Below are 17,014 nucleotides of genomic sequence, written 5' to 3' on the forward strand. Positions count from 1 at the left end.
TAAGCTAGACAGGAGATAGTTATCTCGTACAAGTATCAACTTCGACAAGGTTTAACCGGTTCTGCGGAGAAACGAGTGGCACGCAGGATCGGATCAAAGGGAACGACATTGAAAATTGCTTTTAATCTAAGACGTGCAACAAATCGCGAAGGATGATTGAATCGATTACGCGGTACAAAAGAACGAGACAGCTGCGTAACAAGGCAAGGCAAGTCCCGATATAAATCGCTTACTGTCAAACGCATTACGCTGCATACACGTTCACAAATCAAGCGGGGAGATCTAATTTGTTAGGAAATAAGAACGCAGATAAACGTCATGGGAACGAGGTGAATGAAGTCTTTACACGAGAACCTAGCATTATCATAATCAGAGGCAGAAAATCATGGATCTATCGATGAAGATTACTGATCTAAAATAAAACAACAGCGGCTCATGAAAGTATTTGAAGACTTGGAAAATGTATATGTATACATATTGTATATGTTGTGCAAAATATTTTGAAATTTCATTAGCACTATAATCAGTAGATTTTTATTGAAATAAAAATATAATTAATATAATAAATATAATAAAGAAAATAGCCCTAGAAAATTATTTCACATATTATGCAGATACCTATGTATGTTTTATATTATACACATTATATCTAAATATGCGTTTCAAAACTTTCTATAAATATATAAAAATCTGCAGTCTACTTGTTAATATAATAAATAATGGATGATTAAATATTTTATGGTCTTTGCAAATTATGACCTATATATTATACATTTCCAGATTTTTGTTTTATTGTGATAGTCTAAAATTTCAAAATATTGGTCGTATACGGTCCATATCAATATACAATTATATGACATTGTATACGGACCATATCAATATATAATTATATGACATCGTATACGGTCCATATCAATATGTAATTATATGATATCGTATACGGTCCATATCAATATATAATTATAACATATGAATGATAATATATATATATATAATACATTTGTAAAGACCAATTGAATATTTCCGTGAACCACTGTATTCATCTTTTACCTTGCTCATTTTGCGACAGAGTTTAAAATGTGATATTACATTGAGGATAAAAATGAAATTCAAAGAAGTGGCCGGGAAAGTAACATTGTTGCAAATTCTATAGAGATTATTATGACCTTTATAGACCACACGCATCGTTCCACTTCTAGAAAATGCCTAATACCAGTATAATGTCGCTCGTATAACAACCTGTTAACTCTATCATTATGCCAAGAATATACAGATGGAATTATTTGCTCGTTTCCGCGTAAAAGTGGAATCGAAGATGGAATTACAAGACCATCGTGTAATATCAACGATTTCAAAGAAATATACATAATACTGCCTCTAAATTATGAATTTGCGTTCTTCGAACATTTGCATCAGTCATCTACGTATACTGGCACATTTATAATGTTTGTACGAACATTCTTTCCTAAAGAAACTGGCGTTTTAAAGATTCTATACGAGTAGGTGTTTATATTTGATTTTGGATTACCAACAACCCAATTTGGTAAGTTTTCTAAATTAATAAATGGGTGTTAAGTGTTGCGACAGTCTTTAGGCTCAAATATGTAACTTTTACAAGGTAAGACACTTAACATCGTTGATATTGCAAAAGTACAAATTCCAAAGACTATTTTACTGAAACCATACGTTTCCAACTTACCAACGGTAACATAAATACATTTTTAAACATTTATCATTCAGTATATTAATTAATTTAACTCTAATAATATATTATTCTAGTATCTATTGTATTCTGTCTCTAATAATATTGTTACAATAACATGTTACAATAGCACCCAACAACTTCATCTCAAAACATCAAAATGTAAGCACACTATTTTTCAGTAAAATTCATTATTAAAAGAAATCATGTACTATTCGTTTTGACAACGGTAGACGCCTTGTCCCGTATCTAAATTACAATAATTACGAAGATTCATTGACAATATACCTGCTGATAATATCCTTGGCATTAATCGTCCGCGGTTTGAAGCTCATAGTGCACGGGAATCCCTTTCCTAGGTGCTTGAAAAATTGTCTCATGCGCCATTAAATACATCGGTAGCTCCGTAAACGCGCGGCGAAACCACGGGGAGCCACGTCCACCATTTCCGACTCTACGCTGCTGGCTTGCATTAAATTTCTGCATGGTGCGGTGGCAGCGTAGCATCTACGAGAGCTGCGGAGAAAAATATTGTATGAAGCCTCCTGGCATTTCCTGTACACTCCTTAGTGTATGCTAATGCGGGGGCCAACACATGGCCGGCGGCGTCTCGTACGTGTACAGCCGTGTTAACTACGTGATCGCGTGGGCGTACATGCCGCGTAACAGAATACAACGTCGATCAGCGTTTCTAACGAAAATAAAGCCATTCGCGTGCGAACGTCTCCGCGGGTATTAATGCCTGGTTTCTAGGAAAGGGCCGCTAACGACTAAACTGTCTCCGTGTAAATGTGATTCGATACGAATCAACCCAGACAGAAATATGATAATGGCGTACGCGATATTATAGCTAGCTCGAAACGCGTCTTTCCATAGCGCCATAACGGTCGCGGTTTCTCGACCGAGGGGTGGGGGGTGGATGTTAACCTATAATACTTTGTTGATATTTTTGCGGTTATGTTCCGTTAATAGTCCTTCTCGATGATACATGAAATATCATATGGGCTCAATGGCTGTACTTTGTTTGATTCTGTTGCTGATCAAACATATAAGAACGTTATTTAAAGTCCGTCAAAATGTCGTAGTAAAAGTACGAAATGCAAAAAAAAAAAAGGTATATCCTAATTTCACGCCATTGAAATTTTTAGGTGTTTAGATAATGTCAGAAATGAAAGATACGTACGTGCATTGAATTGACGTCAGTTTGTTGAGACGAAATGGATTCAAAATATGCTTGTTCGTTACCATTGGCTATTACTGTTGACACTTGTATGACAAACCTTTGTATATCATGAAACACTTGAATTATAATTGAACCTTACGTAAAAGGGACGAATTATAGAATGGTCTTTCGTTTCTTACCTGTTCGTTTCATGCAAAATTCGAGCAGAAACAAGCAGTGGTCAATTCATAATTCGTAATTCACTTGCGCGGCACGTATATACTTGAAAGACACGCCAGCAGATGGCGACCGCAACGCCGGCTCGAACGTTCGTGAAACGCGAATTCTCTCGTCCGTATGTTTAAAAACATTGTTAGTCGAGGTCGTCGTTACGGAGCAACGTATCTCGATTCAGCGAGTAATTTGAATCACCGTGGAAATCTAATACGAAAGGATGACTTCTCTTCGACGAGCAACGAAGATCCTCTCCCCGCTACGCGGCACGTTTCACGACTCGTATTCACGCGCCGCCATGTCGGATTTGTTGCTGTTGCAATATTTTACCCAGACGCCACTGCGCCTCGTCTAGCCGGTAAGATTTCAAACGACCAATAAACGTGGGCGCGTGTATTTGAAATCGCATTCGAGACGCTTCGAGAGATCGAGAATGTCGAGTGTGGACAGTGCAACAACGTATAGCGCAGCCGCGATACTTTCGTCGGTCGTGTCGTGCCTTCAGTGACTGTTAGCCAGTTATCGTCGTACATTTACGAGAACGGCCTCAATAATTACCGCCTTATTATCTGTCATGACCGAAATCGCTCGCCGTTGAAAGTGTAAAAAGCCTAACGAACTGCCATTGAGCGGCAGAAGTGAACGTCAACAGCTGTTCGCGTGTGCAGTATGTACAGTAGAGTATCTATCGCTTCGTTAACTAACCGTTGCTATTCTTATCAATTTTTGAGAGTCTCTGGCGTCAGAGATACGTGCAATGCAACGAATATCAAGATATTAGAGAGATCATTGAATCAGAGAATAATTAAATAATTAAACATATTAAATATATAATTTATTTTCTATTTGAGCGCCATATTGTAATAGTCGTTGGTAATCGTAACTTTTATTTAGCAATTTTATCACAGATCTCACTTAACTGAAAAATATATGAAGTGTCATCTATGGAAGTAATCAGTAATCAATGTAGGTGTCAAACTACTGGTAACAATTGACAATTGCAACTATCGATATTTCTGGTATTAGTCTTTAGTTCCAATTCTGGCCAGTTATTGAAGCGCTATTGTCCACGTAGCACGCACTAGTCGTTTTTCGACTGTGCGTTATTACAATCTGACAGATATTCGATTTTGTCGTGAAGAATTTACGTGGGTGAATCGTAATGAACGTGGCGATCCGACTAGTGACCTTTCAGATATGATGTAATTTCCTCGCGGTGAAAGACTCGAATCTGTTCGTAATCTGTGCTGAGCGCGCGCGCTCTATCATTTCTGGCGGGACAACTTTTCAAAGCGCGTCGCGGAAAAATTATTCGATTATTCGCATGACTGGCGATTGTTGCTGTCACGTATGCACGCAATACGCTCGTTAACTCGTGAACGTTTCTGAGCGGTTATACAGTATTTGTGTGGCTTCGCGTACGATTCGTCGTGAGTTTAATGATGAGTTAACTATAAACCAGAGAAGTGAGGTTAAGTGGAAAATGCGCACTGCGGCGCCACCGAGAGGCATCAAGCAGCTTCGTCGAACTGCGGGGCACGATGTTTCCTTGGACTACAGAAAACGATTGGTATGTCAGCTTCTGTGTCAGTTTTTTTCATTTGCACGCATTAATTTTTGTTCGTTATTGTACTCTTTATAAGGATAATCTTGCCTAAGGCATTTATACACTATTACGTTGTCCTTAATGCGAAAGTTAATGATGCAGTCTTCGCATGCATTTGTAGGCAATTACATTACCTTTTGTAAACACTTCTATCATAAATTACTGATTAATAATACGAGATATTTTAAATATAAATAACACGAAATATCTTAATGTTATCTTAGTATTATAAAGAGACTCGACTAGTTATATTGATAAAATTTGAAACAATTACTCATCATATTAATGAACTTCAATATTCAATGAGATGATGTTTTACTGATGTTGAAACTTGTTCATGTTGTATACTAATTTCTCCTTTGGCTTCAAATTTTATCAATATAACAATGATAATCGTGTTTTATTATGATGCTAATGAAATTTTAAAACCTTTTATATAAAACATACAATGTTATATAATTATATTAAAAATTTTCAATAATAAATATTCAAATATTCTCGTAATAGGTATAAAAAAATAACTGAACGTAAAAGAAAAACAGATCTATTCTTATCGCCTTGAACAATAAAACTTCTCTATTACTTGAAATCAGCCAAGTTTCACGTTTTCCACAAATTTGGAATAAACGTTTATTTTAAAATGGATAACTGACGAGTAATTAATGAAATAATCTGAAACATTATGCATTTCAAATACATAACTCCATCAACCTCAAATATTCCCTCATGATCATCATCGTATGCCTTTTCTGTTTCTAATTACGTTATCTGCGAGAGATTCGCCAGATGCTAGAATCTCGCGGATTCCACGCTGGATTTTCCATTCGACCAGACGCAGGAAAACGCTTCTTTCTCGTGGTTCGTGCATTGAAACCGGTTTCATTCCGTATATGCTTAAATCCAGTTTCCTTTCACCTTTACTCGAGAACTATCGGTGTCGTTCGCCGGTATCGTGGCTTATCAGGGTGTTTCGCGTTTGTTGGCCGAGCATAATGCTTATACGCGTTCCTCGTTTCGCTTCAGTCTCGTAATCGAACTTTCGTGTGGTCTTTATCGAGATCGCGACTCCATTAACGAAACACGCGTGTCTCGAGTATTCGTTCTCGAATAAAGCGTTGCCGATTGGAAACGGTTGTCTACCATTTTTATCTGGTCCACTCTTCTTAATCTCGTCGATTTGTTTGTATACGTTAACACAATGCTCCGAGATCGGCCCCGAAGATATCGTCAAGGTACATTGAGTTTCGTTCACGCTTTGCCTTTCAATCTTGCCGGACTTCGTCGCGAGTCCATGTTCAAATGCAGCGACATTTCTTTCGCTGTTTCTTTTTCTCACTGTACGGTCTTTTTTACGAGCTAATTTTTCGCGAATATCTTGAAGCCAATTTCCTTTTTCTTCTTTCTGTCGTTTTCTTACGAGATAATCGTTCCATTAACGCGACTTCAGTACGTGAAAGCAGTTGCGTCTGATCTTTTCCTCGAAGCATTTTCGAAAACACGACCGTATAACATTTTGTTATACAGATAAATGCCTTCTGATAAAATTAAATATGAATACTTGAAGAAACATTCAGTGGCTACGAAAAGTATCTGCTTTAGTTATTTACATTTTATTTTCCAATGATGTGCTTTCTTATCAAAGTTTACATTTCATAATATCATGTTTCCTCTATCGTATGAAAGTGCTATTAAATGATATGAAATTTAATAAACTTGAAGCTAATTAGTTAGCATGCAAATGTTACAATAAACACAGTGTAAATATGTTAGTGTACATATGTAGATATGTGTAAACATGTTAGTGTATATATGTAGTTACTGTACATAAGAAATTATGTTACACGTGGCGTGGAAAGTTACGTATTATATTTTTAATATTTTTTAAGAAAGGAGGGAGTTTGCAAAGAAAGTCAAGTAGACAAATACCACAAATATTAATATCGTATTTATTATGAACTTAAATACATGAAGATTTATGAGAAAAGCATAAAAAATATTAACAAGTGTACTTTCCAAACGATACTACCAACTTTTAACAATGAGTAGCCGTATAAGGAACGTAAGAGCTCTTGCGGAAGCGTCCTTGACGCTTTCACCTCTTTCTATTTGATATTCTAATGCGCTTTCGGCCTTCCTCAACCCTTGTACATTCCAACTTTCCGTCCCAACGTAAGTGTATTGGAATTCGAAAAATGAGTAGGTGGTGACATCAAGGACGCTTCAAGGTCACCGATATTTTTACGAGTAACATTCAAATTAGGTTCAAAGCGGACGCGCGTGTGTTGGTGTATGGAGTGTTTATTTGTAGAAACATAACTGACCGTGGAACCTCTTTAGCACCTCCACAGATAAACTCACACTTGATTTTCTAACATTTCTTTAGTCACTGGAGATTCCGTTCTATTTTCAAGATCTCGTGTCATAGATGTTACGATTTAAAAATTTTTTTAGTCAGTCAAGATCTCAATTCTAGAACTGAAGATTTAAATAGAGGAGGAATTTGTTTGATATTTTAAGAAATAGAAGTATCCGAGTGACTCGATGAACAGGAAATGGTTCTCCACACTTTACGTGACGAACGTGTAATTATAATCACATAAAATAACAAATGCGCATCTCTAATCATCTCCGGTGATTAAACAACAATTCGTTGATTCTAAATTGTCAATATTATGTAAATTGTTAGCCGTTGGCTGTTTCATAAAAACGATCGATTTAATACATTTGATATATAACGGTCACATATTGGAAATCTCAATCAGTATAAGATCAGCTCGAACTATCACCTCGCAAAATTCAGTAATGAGTATTTAAATTTTCATAACAGTAGTGAACCAATCACACTTGAAATAAAAAATTTTCCCGAGTAGTCAGAAAATAGAAATAGTAGGATGACAATCTTCATTCATGTTAATTCAAACAACTTAAAATTCCTGTGTTTATTTGACTGTTAAATATTTTTGTTCGACTCGAAATACTTTTTTCTATGATAACTTCAAATAATTATAATTCGAAAGATTTCTCTAATTTATTTATTTTTTTTTCCGGCTGAAAAGGTTTAAGTATCAATAATAATTCAATAATTTGAAAAGACCTTGCTACGTTACATAACGTTATTTCCAATTTCACACTTTTTCATATTTATCTCTCGTATTGAATCCAAACTAGTTACTTAGTATGCATAATTTTGTGTTCATAATTACGCATTTTTCTTGAATAACATTCTCATTAGAGATATCCATTATTCAAATTATGAGAGATTCACGTAAACGTAACTTATTCAAACGTGGCTTGGAAATATCAAAGGATCGCAACGACTGGAACGAAAAGAGGAAAATCTGATACGACAGTTAGCATCCGCTAGGAAGAATCGTAGAGGCGACCCGGCGACGCGGCGCCACAATATTCTGCATACTGTTGAATAACATCGCTAACGACGATGCGCGTTGAATTGGAGTACGTGTGCACCTTGTACGCGGCACGGTCGAGCGAGCCGACTGGAATGATCGATGCGACGTCGGTCGATCGATCGTTGGACGATCGCGAAACGCTCGAAAAATCGCAAAAACATCGGATCGTTCGGCGATCGAACGATCGAGTTCGTGCATCCGCCTACGCGTGTACCAGTTGCAGCCTTGGCCGACTGACGAGGCCGCGATTCTGTTTTTATTTCCCTCCCGCTCGCTGTTGATGCGAGCTCTTCCTTTTCACCTTACAGCTCTCTCTCTCTCTCGCGCGCAAAATAAAATTCCCCGCCATGCACGACGGTGTAATGGTTAACCAATAAAAAATCCCGTCGACAACGATAGTTGTCAAAGTAGATTAAAAATAACATTCGTTACCAGTAACCAAATGTGATAACGATCATTCGTACATAATGAATAACGATTTGACGATGATCCTCCAATCTGGATGAACTGAGGAAGAAACAATCGGCACCTTTAATTACGAGGTTAGTAATTAGCGACACGTTTACGTATCGTCGTTGAAACGAGCTTTTAAACTGTACAAGATTCGCGCTCGTGCACACGCGACGCCACATTGAATTATTTATAAGAATCGAGGCTGACCACTCTCGATGGATATGCCTTCTCGACATAATATCCGGGCATTAAGTGCTAATAATAGAATTCTGCTATTTCCCTCGTCTCTGAACGACACCGTCTTCCGATTTGCCTAGTCGCGCAATTGCTCGATTGCACCCACATTCCAGCGGGCTTTCATTAATTCCGTGCCCGTCGATTTCACGTCGATGGGATCATCAACGCGATACCATCGTCCGGCAATTATTCACCTTGATGATTTTCGTCCGCCACAGTTGTAAATCAACCATCTGTGTCGCGATGTAGGAGGTATTTTATTACGCGACAGCGTACGTCAGGAGGTGAGATTTCTCGATCGTATTAGCACGGCACATTTTTTGTACGTGACTGGAGCTTCTCAGTCTCTTTTAGAATGATTTTTGCGAAGTTTTAGACTTTTGTTAGGGGAAGCTCAAGTTTTATACGCATCACAGAGTTCTAGAGAAGATGGGTGTCCAATCTTTTAGATCTTCTGGGCCTTATTGGGCCAACAAATTTGTCGAGAGTTTGCAAATAGTTTACATATTTTTTTATCAGTTCAATGTAACCTACATACAATTTTTCTCAATCGATTAGAAAGACATAGCTATATTAATTTAAAAAACATGAAAAGTTTTAATAAGTTTATTTTTTTTTTTTTTTTGGTTATCAAACTCATCAATATCTGATTTGATACAAGTAGTAGCAATACGAAGAGTGTTTTCAAGATGCTCGTCTACAATTTTTCTCCCTATTTTATTTTTTGTGTGCTTCATATGGGGAAAAAGTCCGTTCGCAAATATAAGCATTCCTTTAAAAAAAAAAGGGATTTATGGTTACAATCATTCGAATAATAAAATTCTTATTCAATTATTTCAATTTTGGTTATGCAGCGTCGGCCGCGAGTTGGACACACCCGTTTTCTGGATAAAAAAATCTTATGAAGAATCTTAAAATATTTTTGACAGTAGCATATGTTTGTATAAAACGCCTGCATATAGAATCGTCGCTGGTTCCTCGAATTCTAAGAGGTGTGAATTGCACAATGTTGTCGCGATCGTGTCGAGCTTTTCGCGACCATTTGTCATCATTCGACGCCACAAACTTAATCTCGTTATCTGGCTGCAACGCGATAACGATTCAATGGACAACTTTGATCTCCGCATCGTGGCTTAAGCTTACACGATTGCATCAATCACAGCCGCGTGAACCTGCGAAACGCAATTTATTACACGTTATAAATTTCACAAAAATAAATCTTTTGACCATCACTTTATATGTTTTGTTTTAAAATTAATGAAAACAAGTTGATCGTGAAAGTATCATACGTATCACGTATAGATTCTAGTCGTACGGTGAGATTCTCGCAGTGCGCAATGGATTGTCGGTGGCGCATTTTGTACCGATCGTATCGAAATTTATTGCGAACAGAATCGACGTGGCGTTAATCGTAAGCTGCTTAGACGGTTCATTGACGGCCGAACCGATCGAAAGAAAGCCGATTATCGCTACCACCCACGACCTTCTCTGCGGATTACACGCGATCTGTTAGATATCACTTGTTACTTAGCATTTCACGATATTAACGACCAAAGTTCAGGTCAGAATCATTCAAAATCACAGAAAGATAAATAGCGAGACTGAAATAAATATAACTCTGATTCTTGCGATAAACTCTCGGACTATGTTCCAACCCTCTAACAAAGATTCCAGAAACGTAAATTTTTCGTTAAACGATCGAAACAAAATGGAAACGCGAAGGAGACACGATTAGCCATCGCAACGCGTCCGATCTTGGTCAAGTCTGGGGCCCAGAGTTAATTAAAAGCAATCGAGGGGTACTGGCTAAGGAGTACTCGTCTATTCACCTAAAGCTAAACGATTCATCGTTATCGTCGCGTGAACCGTTCAAAGGGGACGATGACAATTAGAGCGTCGCAGCTGCGACGAAAGGTCACCGATAAAGCTTTCGGAGGGCTGTTTACAATGCTCTTATCATCACGATAGATGTTATCGCGCGGAGTGTGTGTGCGTCGCGGCGGCACGTCTTTGATGAATTTTTCCTCCCCCTCTTCCCCCAACGATCCGCTGCGCAAGACTCATCATCATCATCATTATCCTCTCGTTTGTCTTCTTTCTGTTTTCCAAGGCATGCTTCCCTCAGCCTCGTCCGCAGCCGCGGGTTAAGTGAAATCTAATTGTTAAGTGAAGCGCTCGTTAATTATCGCCAAGATAAATCACCTCATGCTTGATCTTGCATATTCGGAGCTTTCCCCCCCCCCTGATTGTGGAAAGATCGGTGATTAACTTCGAGATACACACGTAGCCAGTTGGGTGTATTGGTGTATAATTTGGTCGTTGTCAGTCTTGTTGATTAATTAAAGTAATCGTGCTTGTGTAGGTCTTTGGGGGAATTTCATTTTGCAATTTCTATCGGCGTTTGTGATCTTCCGAAACGATGACGATGGGTTTCTTAGAGTTAGATAATAGTTGCGGAGTCGAAATTTATTATCTCATTGTAGTATTACGTTGTTTATTGTTATGTATGATTTAGACTTAGAATTCCTTTAGTTCCTTACCGTATTTCTAAAGTCCATTATCTTCTTTAGTGTTATTTCTTTAGCGGATACAAATTAATCGACTTTATCCGTATCATAATGGAATTAGATTCGATTGCCATTGACTCTGATAGCACAGGAGCAATTTATCCTCTGTTGCCTCAATTAATCCATCAATAAAGAAATCGAATGGTTCGCCGTTTAGTAGAATTATTACGTTAAAGATCGCTGAAGTATCGAGATACGAAAACGTAGGGTGGCACTAATTGATTAACTCAAATGAGAAAATGAAGATATCGCTATTAATTTATCGAGTATTTCCCAATCTTGAGGAATTTATTTATTAAAACCTGAAGAAACATCTTTTCGAAATTAGTATCAGATCAATAATGAAGTAATCGTCAATCGTAGCACCGATGCCAAAATCGGCGAAGCACAACTGATCTTAATTGCCTCGAGATCGTTGAATATGAATTCAGTTCTGCGTAAATAGGTTACTTTTCAATTTTTGTCCATTTATTTTTCGCGTAAATAGTGAATATTTTGAAAGTTTTATTTCTATACTTTCACATAAAACATTCATATAAAACACTTCTACGATATGGACATAATTTTTGTAGAAATGATTTGAACATTTCTGACTATAATTCTATTATATAATTTACTGGCGAATAAATATCAAACGATGGAGATTTTTGTTTCATTTCAGTGAAATGCGTTTTAAAATGCTTTGTCCTTGCCTCGTTGTCAGACAACCGATCGAAGTCGGCGTTGCACATTTCATTCTTCGTAACCTTTCGATGCTGGAGAAACGCGTCTGTTCAATTTTCAATTGCATTTCGCAGTAAACGAGGTTTTCATCTGCGGTTTTCCCTTTCGAGTTGGCCGCTCGATTGGAGAACCTTCGGTCGCATTAGCAATGCAAATTGCGATACGTCTGTCAGGAAATTAATTGCACAGAAATTGGACGTCCGCTAGCGACGCAGGATTGACGATAACGCGAATGTTTTCAGCGAACGTTTCGCGAAATAAGGACGAACGATTGCGAAACGAAGAGAAATAGAAGGGAAGTTTCTCTTTACTTTTTCAATGGAAAACCAATCGTTTTTTTTTTCTTTTTTTTTTTTTCATCGATCGAACGCTTGAACTGTGAATCAGCCAGGCTGAAAACGTGGACGGAGTCTTCGATCCTTGAAATAGTCTCAGATACCGTGTACGTGGATTAATTTGGAATCGAACGTGGATAGCGGAAAATTACGACGAAATATAGATATTAGAATGATCGCGTATTTCAACCATCGCGAGCCAACCGGAGAGCTGACGCAAAAGTATTCGAAACGAGTGAATCGCTTGCAGTGTTACGAAAGAATTAAATCGCTTTAAAAGAATTTAACCCCGTTCGAATTCGTTGCACTGCAAAGGAAAGCGCGTGCGTGCGTGCGTGCACCTTCTATAGAACGGCACTTCGAATGCTATCTTATTTATTTATAACTAGGGTCGCACTTTCAGAAATTTTCGACTAAAACCGATGACGCGAACGTTCGGGTAAAAATCGTAATCCGTTTCAAGAGAATCGAATCGTTCGATTGCTTCGATAAGGAAAAAACGTATGTACTTCCACATGTACATGTTTTTCACACGCGTTGCCATTTTTATCTTCCCACACGTGCGTCTAACAGAACCACGAAAGATCCGGAATAAAAGTTTTCATCGCCAGGATGTTATTAAATCCGACAGAAATTTAAAACTGAACAATTCTAAATGTTTTAGTGAATGATTCTCTGTACAGTTAACACTAGAAACTACGATTGAAGCATAATATATTAGAAGAAACTTTATAATACAACGGACTATATTTTACGAAAAATCTTTAAAAATACGTTACGTCTGCAAAATATTTAACAAAAATTATAAAATTGGTCATTTCGACCACTTTTGGTAGTTCCAGTATTAAAAAATTGACCCTGAGAATTATTTGAGACATTTCAGTGGTTATATATTCTCGTTCGTCTGATGATCACGTTCAGAATGTTACAATTAATCTAGATAATCGACAAAGGATCAGATTAACATTTTTTCTACACAACAAATTTTGTACACGTGCATTCCTGCCAGTTCACTGTACAAACAACTTGCAAATTCAACGCGAAAAGGACGAAAAGAAACGCGACACGATTACATCAGCTCATCGAGATCGAAGTTTCATTTCCCCGTTTTCATTTCTCGCGATCCTTGGTTCGTTAACGGCACGCGCAAGTTCAAGAATCTACTCCGAAAGAAGACTGTACCCGCTGCCTCTGTTACATCATCGTAATCTGTTCGATCGGTCCCGATACCGTCTGATTTATCGAGAATCACGCGAGCCTGGTGTTTTCACGAAGCCTCTGGGGGAATCGTGTTCGCGGATCTTCCACAGGTCGGTTTCACAATCAGGAAATACCTGACATTCCACGGATCGATCGTATCGTGTCGGATGCAGTAGCGTAGAAATTCGAGAGGCACGACCTGCCAGGAGGAATACGTTACGTGTTCTATCGCATTGCACGATGCGAAATTATAACAGGTTCATTTGCGCGTTTAAGATGTGTATAGTTAGCTAGCTGCGAAGAAAGAATGCGAATGTTGCTTGAATTGGAAATATCACAACAGAAGAGACGTCAACTCCAAGTAATTTCTCCAGTTGTTAGAGACGTGTTTAAATCTATACGTGTGTCTAATTTAATTAGCAGTAAGAGCAAATTTGTAGGTGTTCTTTTCTAAATTGTTAGATTCTCTCGTTTTGTTATCCGATTCTTGTTCTCTAATTAGTTAAATTAACGAGAGTACACACTTCCACGTTTATTAGTATTTCATACAGAGTAGATAGTATTTCATATAGAGTAATATTATACTATATGTTATACTAGTATAATAGTATACTATATATTAACTATACCAAAAAATCAGAGTTGGAAGTTGTGTTTCAACTTCAAGATGCATCAAACTTTTGACGTGTCGTGAGAATACGTGATTGGCTGTTTAAGTACAAAGAAAGTGAATTTCGTAGCGATTTAAAGTAACCAAATGGCTCGTGTACGTACATCCTCGGAGGATTTTGCAGTCGAAACAAACGTCAAACCGAAGTTTTTCGCGTTTCATTCGATAAACGAGAGAACGAGAGTAGGAGGTACAGAGCTAAATTATTCGAGCTTCGCGGATCGACTCGGCTTGCCACGCTATATCAATAAACAACGCTGGCTATCTGTACTCCATTCTAGAATATTGTTGCATTGCGCTATCAGCAACCGGTTGTTTGGTAACAAGACACGGTGCACGTTGCACGATATTAAGCCATTTCTGCTGGCTTATCTGCACGCTGGCACGTCGTACGTCGAGTCAGCACCGGCTCGCGGCCCGAGAAATCGATATATTAGCAATTTCTCGTCGTGCATTCGCGAATTTCGCGTGGCCCGGTGCACGATCGTGCAAATTGTTTCACGTGTCAGGCAATTTTCTTTTTCTCTCTTTCTTTCTTTTTTTTCTTTTTTTTTTTTTTTTTTTTGAACGGCGAACCTTGAGCTATATTTCTTCCGCGAATTGCACAAGGTTGGGACAAGCGAAATTCAAGAAGGAGAATGCTTAGATTCGGAGAAATTTAAATATCATATTTTTGGCTTTAAGTAGTTCAACTTTGAAATATATCGCGCTCGTGGTTTAAGTTGTAAAATCAGTTTCGAAAAGTTTAAGTTGTAAATCATATTTTCTGTTTGTATCTCTTCAATTGTATTCTTTTTTTTTTTTTTGAGTGTTTCATTTATAAAAATATATATATAAGGTGGTAAAATTTGTATTTTGTAACAGCATAACTAAGATCTGCTTTCTGCAGATGAGATAACGACATTGAATGGAATTGAACAGAGATGGAATTTTTTTATACTCTCCTCCAAATTCTTATTTTTATAGAAAGAAGTTTCCATTATTAACCAACGATTCTGCAATACAATAAAAATAAATAGGAGTTTGTTTTATCTATCGTAATAAACACTCTAATGAATATTTCATATATCTTCCACTGATAAATGTTCTAAAATTTATTCTCGTAACAATAGAAAAAATTATCGTGAAAAAAGTATGGATGATATTTCAATAGGAAATATATAATACACCGAATAACAATCTTTGACATCGTAAAAGTGGTTTCAGTGAAGTGTAGAGACTTGAAATTCGACGCACTGAATTTAATCAGTTTTCAAAATTACTTTCGTTACACGTTCTTTCTCCAAACTTCGCATTTGCATCACAACGTCAATCAAGAAAAAAGAAACTGATCCTTAGCCTTAAAACTCATAATTAGATCATAATTATAGACTGCTGCTAGAATTTTTATTTACTTATTTATCAAAGACGCAGAATGCGTAGAACGTGAATGTACGTGGTCGTTGCTAACTTCTATTAGGCGAAACGAGTTTCCACTCCCACCTTAAAATACAAAATTGCACAAAAATCGGCAGCCTGGTCATAAATAAAAATCATTTATTACTTTAGGAAATTTTTCTTATCGTTTGTAGATTTTCTTATCAAGTTCTTTTTTCATTGGCCGTACGAGCACGACCAGTCACGTCGATTTTATTCATTCATAAAAATTAATTGAGCGCCGATTGCGTCGGTCGCGTTTTTCCAGCTGACTCGTAAAATACGCATCAACAGCGGGAACTCGATTGGCGACAGGTTCCGAGAGCAGTTTGTAGAGAGAAAGGCGGTATTACCAAACGTTTGCCACGAAGCCGATCGTTGAATGAAATTTAAGTGGGTCACGCATGAATGAAATCGTGCGCCATTCTTTCTTGCACTGTCTTCTACTCCGTCGTATTTTTTTCTTTCTCTTTATCCTTTGCACTCTCTATTGATCTTTGTCGATCTCTCGCTCGCGCTAAACGTGGGCGACCGGATGAAGTTTTATACGATTTTTACATACGATCACTCGAACTTCCCGTGTGGCACGATAGATATTTCTTTTTGAGGACTTTTTTTTAGAATAGATGGATTTACTCTCTTCTTAACGAGGCTTCGATTCATTATGTGCGCATATTTTTAATATTTACGTTCAAAGATATTGCTCCTTTTGAGTAGAAAATAATACAAAACATCGCAAGTAGAGTGTTTACTGTATTCAAGAGATGAAATAAATAAATTTCTATTTAATTTCTATTCGGAGAAACGTGAAAGTGCATAAAAGTGATAACGAAGAAATAAAAGTACGGATTTCACAACGAAGAAAACCTCTATTAAAAAATTAATTTCTAACTTTATTATTCAATATCTTGTCTGAAACACAGTAAAAATAAGTATCTAGTAGGTATTTAAATTTCCTCTCCTCGAGTTATATCGTTTTTCGCGGCTTTCTAACGCATTTCATCCAAGATTTGGAGATAGAAAGGAATAATAGGTTCGTTATCGTTCGTTTCATTAAAGTCGCGGCAATACGAGAGAGTTATACGACCGTTTCAGAAAGTAGGCTACAATCCACGACCACGGTAACCGCGTATAAATGCAGATTAGAGGCGAGACCGATACAATCGGTGCAATGTAATTAAATGCCAGCTGTACGTCGATCATTTTTCGAGAATTCTAACCGGTTCCGTTGGCTTTTCCCTCTCTTCTTCCAGCTGAGAAACTTATTATTTCCTTTCGACGAGTGTCGCATTAATATCG

General features: G+C 37.4%; 1 protein-coding gene and 1 long non-coding RNA gene across 3 annotated transcripts in view; one reads left to right on the forward strand and one right to left on the reverse strand.

Annotated features, from left to right (window-relative positions):
- Window positions 1–17,014, forward strand: part of LOC122535805 (NAD(+) hydrolase sarm1) — a 153,075-nt gene that overhangs the window by 10,529 nt on the left and 125,532 nt on the right. The window contains exon 1 of one of the 2 annotated variants that reach the window (XR_006308266.1): window positions 4,422–4,668. The exons of the other annotated variant lie outside the window; for it this stretch is intronic. The gene's annotated coding sequence lies outside the window, so the exon portion shown is untranslated. Of the gene's footprint in view, window positions 1–4,421; window positions 4,669–17,014 lie in introns of those variants that run through there. 2 annotated transcript variants of the gene reach the window in all.
- LOC122535814 lies at window positions 1,777–3,575 on the reverse strand. The gene is made up of 3 exons (XR_006308271.1): window positions 3,065–3,575; window positions 2,886–2,982; window positions 1,777–2,218 (listed from the first exon to the last, which is right to left on the reverse strand). It is a non-coding gene; the product is annotated as an uncharacterized LOC122535814 (long non-coding RNA).

This window comes from Frieseomelitta varia, unplaced genomic scaffold (assembly GCF_011392965.1).
Source record: "Frieseomelitta varia isolate USP_RPSP 00005682 unplaced genomic scaffold, Fvar_1.2 scaffold_773, whole genome shotgun sequence".
In the NCBI taxonomy this organism is placed as follows: Eukaryota; Metazoa; Arthropoda; class Insecta; order Hymenoptera; family Apidae; genus Frieseomelitta; species Frieseomelitta varia.